Source organism: Natrix helvetica, assembly GCF_964273705.1.
Source record: "Natrix helvetica genome assembly, chromosome: 7".
Classification (NCBI taxonomy): domain Eukaryota; kingdom Metazoa; phylum Chordata; class Lepidosauria; order Squamata; family Natricidae; genus Natrix; species Natrix helvetica.
The window spans coordinates 76,868,531-76,877,515 of NC_138558.1; positions in this window are offsets into that span (position 1 = coordinate 76,868,531).

Here is an 8,985-nt window from a genome sequence, read left to right on the forward strand (position 1 = left end):
ACAACTTAGAACTGAGGAGAAATTTCCTGACAGTGAGAACAATTAATCAGTGGAACAGAAGTTGCCTCCAGAAGTTGTGAATGCTCCAACACTGGAAGTCTTTAAGAAGATGTTGGATAGCCATTTGTCTGAAGTGTTGTAGGGTTTCCTGGCTAGGCAGGGGGTTGGACTAGAAGACCTCTAAGGTCCCTTCCAACTCTGTTATTCTATCCTATCCTATTCTAAGATTTAACACACACACACACACACACACAAAAACAGAGCAATATAATGTATTATTGCTGGCTTTTGCTGAAGTGCTACAATATTAGCTTTCTTAAGGATGTCGGTTTTGCCCTCTTAACTGATTCTTCTGAATGCAGAAAGAAATTCAGAAAAAGGCTTTGAGAGAATACCTCCTGTTGTTTCCTCTCATTTTCCTGTTCTTCAGCACATGATTTTTTTTCTGTCATTAATGGTGCTTTAATTGAGTGGGATTAAAGGTAGATTAAAGGACCTCTCATTAGTGCAAAACCTCCCTACGTGCATTTCCTATAGGGACTTCACAATGTGAGAGCTTTCAACTATAAGGAGGTGAAAAATACTTAATATACAGGAAAGGCTGGGAGGGGAAACACATTGGGAATTTAATCTACTGGTGGAAGAGGAAACATGTAAATGTCAGTGGGAGAGGATAAATCTTTAGTAAAAGGCCTACAGCAAGAAATTTTGTGCTGGGGTGGAAACCACCATAAAAGAAAGAAAGAACAAATTAGAATGATTCTAACACATGTGCATGTAAGGAGAGAGAGACAGAGAGACAGAGAGAGACAGAGACACACAGAGATAGACAGAGAGACAGACAGAGAGACAGAAAGAGAGACAGGGAAAGGGGAGAGGGAGGAGACAGACAGAGAGTGACAGAGACAGACAGAGAGACAGAAAGAGACAGAGAGAGAAGAGACAGAGAGAGAGATAGGGAGGGAGAGAGAAACAGAGAGAGATAGAGACAGAGAGAGAGAGAGAAGGGGAGAGGGGGGAGAGAGGGACAGTCAGAGAGAGAGAGAGAGAGAGAGAGAGAGAGAGAAGAGAGAGAGAGAGAGATAGGGAGGGAGAGAGAAACAGAGAGAGAGAGAGAGAAGAGACAGAGAGAGATAGGGAGGGAGAGAGAAACAGAGAGAGATAGAGACAGAGAGAGAGAGAAGGGGAGAGGGGGGAGAGAGAGACAGAGAGAGAGAGGAGACAGAGAGTGAGAGATAGGGAGGGAGAGAGAAACAGAGAGAGAGAGAGACAGAGAGAGAGAAAGAAGGGGAGAGGGGGGGGAGAGAGACAGAGAGTGACAGAGACAGACAGAGAGACAGAAAGAGACAGAGAGAGAAGAGACAGAGAGAGAGATAGGGAGGGAGAGAGAAACAGAGAGAGATAGAGACAGAGAGAGAGAGAAGGGGAGAGGGGGGAGAGAGGGACAGTCAGAGAGAGAGAGAGAGAGAAGAGACAGAGAGAGAGATAGGGAGGGAGAGAGAAACACACAGAGAGAGAGAGAGAAGAGACAGAGAGAGATAGGGAGGGAGAGAGAAACAGAGAGAGAGAGACAGAGAGAGAGAAAGAAGGGGAGAGGGGGGGAGAGAGACAGAGAGTGACCGAGAGAGAAACACACACAGAGAGAGAGTGACAGAGAGAGACACAACAGAGAGATGGAGAGAAAGAGAGAGAGACAGAGAGAGACAGAGAGAGGGGGGAGAGACAGACAGACAGACAGACAGAGAGGGAAGGAGGGAGATTCCTACTGTTGTGAAATTGCAGGAACAAAAATGTAGACCATAGGAAGGAAAGTGGAAGTTTTTTTTTTTAAAGGAGAAGCAAAAGAAGGAAAACCAAAGGTGCTTTTTCAGGAGGCAACTGGACTTTCTTGTTTTTACTTTGAAGACATTTCCCTTCTCATCCAAGAAGCTTCTTCAGCTCTGACTGGATGGTGGGGAATGGAAGGATTGATGCTCCTTGCAGACAGCTGGTCATTTGCACCCTTTTTAGAGGGTCGTTGAGGCCAATTGGAGGTTTACCTGTGTCCTCAGAGTCCCCTGAGTGGAGCAAACGGGTGTGGAGCCTTCTTGGAACTGCTGAAAGGATCTGTGTTGTAGACTGGAGATAGAGGATGTTGTCATAAGTGGCCTCCATAGATGTACGTCTATGGCCATTCTCAGTTATCCAGGCCATGGTTGTCCCAAAGGTGCTTTTTCAGGAGGCAACTGGACTTCCTTGTCTTTTCTTTTGAAGATGTTTCACTTCTCCAAGAAGCTTCTTCAGCTCTCACATTCTCCACCCTCCAGTCAGAGCTGAAGAAGCTTTTTGGATGAGAAGCGAAACACCTTCAGGGAAAACCCCAAAAGTCCAGTTGCCTCTTGAAAGAAACACCTTTGGGATAAATAGCTGCATTTGTAGCTCTCCCTTCTCTCTTGCCGATCACCAAAGCCAGGCAAAGATTACAGCTGAAGCCAGGAATATGTCTCAGAGTTCAAAGTAATTGCTAAAAAACAAAGGAACTTAGTGAGAATGGTTTCAATGATAGGGCTGCCACTGGAGCATATATCTGTGAGCCTCTTAAGGGAGATCAAATCCCACTTGAGTGTGTTTTGTGAGTGCACTTCAGTTGGGAGCAGCACTCTGGAGAAAAACTATAATTCCCAGATCTTTTACTTCCTTGAATAGAATTCGTTTTTTGCCATGAGGTGCCCTTTGTGGGCAATGCCCACCCTTCAATATAAGATTCAAGAATTGGTTACTCAAAGGATAACCAATCCTAGAATCTACCTAAATCTATGTATCTACGATACGGTGTCCTGTCTGCTAAGAATGAGCTAAGCTAATGCAGCCAGTTGGGTTAGCAAAGGCATTGGTCTGAAGGTCTCATCCAGCAAAAGCCTTTGATATGTATGTTTTTTTATGACGAGCAAGTATAAATGGTCCAGGAATTGAAAAATGGATGGCATGGAAAACGGACACATTGGGTTGAGGGCTTCAGCTTGTAGGCAGCCATGACTTTACGTATGAACAATAGAAACGTTTCCTCGAGAAGAATGATCGCAGGAATTAGCGACTACTGGAGGAGATGAAGCCAGGATTAGAAGGACTCAAACATATAATTTATAACAGGACTATTTCAAATACAAGCTTAACGCCGAAGCGTCGGAGGTGGAGAGAGAGAAAAGCAACTTGCTATAATTTCAAAAGAAATATAAAAAAGAGGGAAGAGTTAATCCCCATAAAGAGACAGGAAGATGGGGTTTTCTTTTGGAATAATAAATCCAGTATATAGATTTCATTGATTTTTTCCCCCTACACCGTATGAAAAATGCAGGCTAGCACAATAGTAATGTCTGAAAAGGTTCTTAGAGACTCAAAACTTAAAGTAAGATGGAGCTGGCTGACTTGCGTTTTATCCATGTCCTACGCACATTTGATATAAATTCAGGAAAACTGGACAGAGAACAGATAGCACGTGAATCTAACATTCAGGCGACACTTTGGGTTTTTTCCCCAAGACATATGCGTAAAAGAAAATCAAATTTCTCAGATCAATGTTTTGTAATAAGCTGGATTTAAATTCTCAAAATGTCAGAGTTCCAAATAGCATCCAAAAGTAAATCAGAGTCCGAGGCAAAGTATTGCTCAAAGTCCCAATTGATGAAGAGAGCCATGTTGGCACATCTGGGAAAACTCGAATCTGAAAGCTTCCCAGTTTCCCCCACCCAGTTGAAAGTTCAAGATCATGCCCCCATACCCACAAGTCCATCCCATGGTCCAATCTCCCACTGCCACGATGACAGATTCCACCCATCCAGATCCAGCCAGGTGCAGAGACAAAGATGACCTTGGCTTTCTAAGAAGAATGTTATTATGGCTACACATCACCCAACTCCTTATAATCCCCCCTCCCATTTTCCCACAGTAGAAAGAGTGGCAGGCCTGAAGTCCAAAACAAAAGATGGCTTGCAGGTGTGACATACCTGGGAACAGAAAAATATTATGTAGCTGCAACCATCTTGCTCATCCAGCTTATTTATTCTATTCTATTCTATTCTATTCTATTCTATTCTATTCTATTCTATTCTATTCTATTCTATTCTATTCTATTCTATTCTAGTTTAGTTAGTTTGTCAAACATCTACGAGATAACAGGTATAAGTATAAAAATGGACATGAACACAGGAAATGGGTACGAATAAATGGGGACAATAAAACAGGGATGGAAAGCACACTGGTGTGCTTATGCACGCCCCCTTTATGGACTGCTTAGGAATGGGCAGTTTAAGGTTAAAGTTATGAGGGTTTGAGGTTCTAGGAGTGAAGCACAATAATTTGAATCTTTTAACATTTTTAATTAATACTACGGATACATGCTTCCCAACTACTCAATGTTATTCATATAAGCAAATGTTAAACACCTGTTCTCTTCAAACATGGAGCAAATCTTTAGTTTCAGAAATTACAGGATGAACATATGTCTGTTTGTTTTAAAACCTCGGTGAGAACACTGACATTCCAGGCCCCTTGGGAAAGAAACATCAGTTGGTAATAGGGCTCTTAATGAATAGCTAAGGGACGCGGTGTCTCAGTGGCTAAGACGCTGAGATTGTCGATCAGAAAGGTCGGCAGTTCGGCGGTTCGAATCCCTAGCGCTGCGTAACAGAGTGAGCTCCCGTTCCTTGTCCCAGCTTCTGCCAACCTAGCAGTTCGAAAGCACGTGAAAAATGCAAGTAGAAAAATAGGAACCACCTTTGGTGGGAAGGGAACAGCGTTCCGTGCGCCTTCGGCATTGAGTCATGCCGGCCACATGACCCCGGAGACGTCTTCGGACAGCGCTGCCTCTTCGGCTTTGAAATGGAGATGTGCACCGCCCCCTAGAGTCGGGAACGACTAGCACATATGGGTGAAGGGGACCTTTAGCTTTACCTAATGAATAGCTGAGGAACATATGGAAATGATGGCTATAAAATGAGAGTGCAGCCCCTCATAATTCATCATATTGCTGAGGGTATATCTCAGTGAAGCTATCATCCATACCGTTGATAGTATATACTCTAAAAGGCAGGTCACAGTTGGACGGTCAGGCTCGGTGCAATTTACTGGAGAAGGACATGGCAACAACACCCACTCTGAGTTTCTGCCAAGCACACCAGTTTTCCATCAAGAAAGCCAAGCAGACAATTCACAATGAAGGATGGGCCTATAGATTGGAAGGTATCCAGTAAGCTAGTGGAGTAGAACAAAGTAGAACAAACATGAGTAGCGCTGGTGCTTTTGATGGACACAAGGAACTCAACAGATGTTCCTGGTCAAGAAAAGTTACTTCACAACTTGTCCCAAAGGTGCTTTTTCAGGAGGCAACTGGACTTTCTGGTTTTTTTCTTTGAAGACGTGTTATGTGCTTCATCACAGGAGACTCCCAAGAAAAGATTGGACTGGGATGAGATAAGGACGCCCGCCTAGGGGTTAGGCCTTCATCTGATGTGAGACAGGAAGAAGGCCTGACATCTGGAATGCTCTATCCACGGAGTTGTCTGGTCCATCCCCTGTTATTATTCCTCAAAGCCTGTTTTCAATCAGGATAGAGCTGGAAGGGACCTTCGAGGTCTTCTAGTCCAGCCCCCTGCTCAAGCAGGAGACCCTCTACCATTTCACACTGTTGGCTGTCTAGTTTCTTCTTAAAAACCACCGGTGATGAAGCTCCCACAACGTCTGAAGTCATCTGGTTAATTGTTTTCACTGTTAGGAAGTTTCTGCTTAATTCCAGGTTGCTTCTCTCCTTGATGAGTTTCCATCCGTTGCGTCTTATTTTTTTTTCCTGGTGGTTTAAAAAATAGCTTGACCCCTTCCTCTTTGTGGCAGCCCCTCAAATACTGCAAGATATCATGTCTCCCATAGTCCTTCTTTTCTCTAGACTAGGTATGCTGAATTCCTGCAACCGTTTTATTCTCCAGGGCTTTAATCATGCTAGTTGCTCTTATTTGTACTTTTTCCAATGTCTCAACATCTTTTGGGGCCAAAACAGGATGCAGTATTCCAGGTGTGACATTACTAAGGTTTTATAAAGCAGTACTACCATTCCCCCCCAAAAAAATATAAGACAAGGTCTCATTTTCTTTTGACCCAAAAAAGAAGCGCTTAGCCTTATTTTGGGGGAAGTCTCATTATTCTTGAGGTGCAGGAGGCGGAGAGCGTGGTCACCTCACGGCTGCTGCTGTGTTGCAATATTTTCGGGGAGGGCTTATTTTAGCACATGCCTCAAAAGCCCAATTAAGCCTATTATCCAGGGAGGTCTTATTTTGGGGGAAACAGGATAGATAGATAGATAGATAGATAGATAGATAGATAGATAGATAGATAGATAGATAGATAGATAGATAGATAGATAGACAGACAGACAGATACCGTGTTTCCCCAAAAATAAGACAGGGACTTATTTTCTTTTGACCCCCAAAAGAAGTGCTTGGCCTTATTTTTTGGGAGGTCTTATTACTTTTGAGGTGCAGGAGGCGGCGAGCGTGGTCACCTCACGGCTGCTGCTGTGTTGCAATATTTTCGGGGAGGGCTTATTTTCGGGGGAGGCTTATTTTAGCGCATGCACTCAAAAGCCTGAATGGGTTTATTATCCGGAGAGGTCTTATTTTGGGGGAAACAGGGTAATACTTCACTCAATTTTCCATGGTGTAGAGACCATGGGATGGTAACATGGTTTTGACTATTGCTGTTCTCAGTCGCCACTTTATGCATTGTTAACGATTGTCTTTCTATTGATTTTTTTAAATGTTGTTAACTGCCCAGAGTCATTATTTGGGAGATGGACAGTCATATAAATGGACCTAAATAAATAAACAAGCAGATAGATTACAGTGAATGCCTTCTTCCAGCAATTTAAAAGATGACTCGACATGTGACATCAGCAAATTGACAAGATATCCCATAAAGAAGATGGAGAAGTCCAATTTGGTCAGCCAAAAGTAGACCTCAGGCCAACTGCAGTTTGGATCGTGAACCCTTTCTTGCAAAATTATGACTTACAGAAAACAATTAAAGCCATCAGATCAGCAAGATGTGACTTTTAGCAATATTCTATACGATTCTGCATTGAAGGTCAAGAATAGATTTAATAGATTAGATGTGGGACATGAAGTGCCTGAAGAACTTTAGACCAAAATTCAGCAAATCATTGCAAAATGATGTAAACCAGGCTCTCCAAATGAAGAAGAGGGGGAGGAGGGGGAGGAGGAGGAGGGGGAGGAGGAGGGGGAGGAGGAGAGGAGAAGATGAAGATGAAGAAGAAGAAGAGGAGGAGAAGAAGAAGAAGAAGAGGAGATGATGATGATGAAGAGGATGAAGAAGAGGAGGAGATGGAGATGAAGAAGAAGAAGAAGAAGAAGAAGAAGAAGAAGAAGAAGAAGAAGAAGAAGAAGAAGAAGAAGAAGAAGAAGAAGAAGAAGAAGAAGAAGAAGAAGAAGAAGAAGAAGAAGAAGAAGAAGAAGAAGAAATGGCTGTCTGCTGACACGCTGAATATAGGCAGAAAGAAAAAAAATTGAATTAGCCCAGCTAAAGGCTATGCTCCAGAGAAGAAAAAGAAGAGAGAAGGAGCTGTATCAAAATGAACAATGGAAAGAAAATGAGGACAAGAATTCAAGAGGAAAGATGAGCAATTTGTTTAAGAAAGTTGTAGAATTCAGAAGAATTTCTCATGGATGGTTGCTACAAGAGACAAAGGTTAAGAAATGTTGAAGATGGAAAGAAGAGTTGATACAAATATCAGGGTGGAAACTGTACTGAAAGATCCTGAAATCAGTGAGTTCTACAAAGGTTTTATCACTGACCTAGAGCCAGATGTTCTAGGAAGTGGAGCTCAATGAAGAACAGTTGCAGGAATTGGGTATGTCTAGTTTAATGAAAAGAAGGACTAGGGGAGACATGATAGCAGGCTTCCAATATCTCAGGGGCTGCCCCAAAGAAGAGGGAGTCAAGCTATTCTCCAAAGCACCTGAAGGCAGGAGAAGAAGCAACGGATGGAAACTGATCAAGGAGAGAAGCAACCTAGAACTAAGGAGAAATTTCTTGACTGTTGGAACAATTAATCAGTGGAACAACTTGCCTCCAGAAGTTGTGAATGCTCCAACACTGGAAGTTTTTAAGAAGATGTTGGATATATATTTGTCTGAAGTGGTGTAAGGTTTCCTGCCTGAGGAGGGGGTTGGACTAGAAGACCTCTAAGGTCCTTTCCAACTCTGTTATTCCGGATCTATTTTGGCTCAGAAAACTCAGGGTTTCCTAAGCCTCAAAGTGTGGAAGACGACACCTTAGTTATTTATGCGGCCTTGCCTCTGGAAATAATGCTGGGCATGTCTAGTTTATTGAAAAGAAGGACAAGGGGAGACGTGATAGCAGTGTTCCAATATCTCAGGGGTTGCCACAAAGAAGAGGGAGTCAAGCTATTCTCCAAAGCACCTGAAGGCAGGACAAGAAGCAATGGGTGGAAACTAATCAAGGAGAGAAGCAACTTAGAACTGAGGAGAAATTTCCTGACAGTGAGAACGATTAATCAGTGGAACAGAAGTTGCCTCCAGAAGTTGTGAATGCTCCAACACTGGAAGTTTTTAAGAAGATGTTGGATATCTATTTGTCTGAAGTGGTGTAGGGTTTCCTGCCTAGGCAGGGGGTTGGACTAGAAGACCTCCAAGGTCCCTTCCAACTCTGTTATTCTATATTCAAAAGGGCCTTGGAAAAGGTAACCCCATGGTGCTTCTTCAAGAGGCAACTGGACTTTCTGGTTTCTCTTTGAAGACGTTTCGCTTCAGCCCATCAAGACAAGGTTCAGCGGTTCATCTGCATTTAAGAGGGAAAGGCCACTCTTTGGAAGACAGCAAAGTCCACACTTTGGGCAGAGAGGACTGCTGGTTTGAGAGAGGGGTCAAAGAGGTCATCTATGTCAAAAATGGACAGTCCTCTCTCAACAGAGGGGGAGGG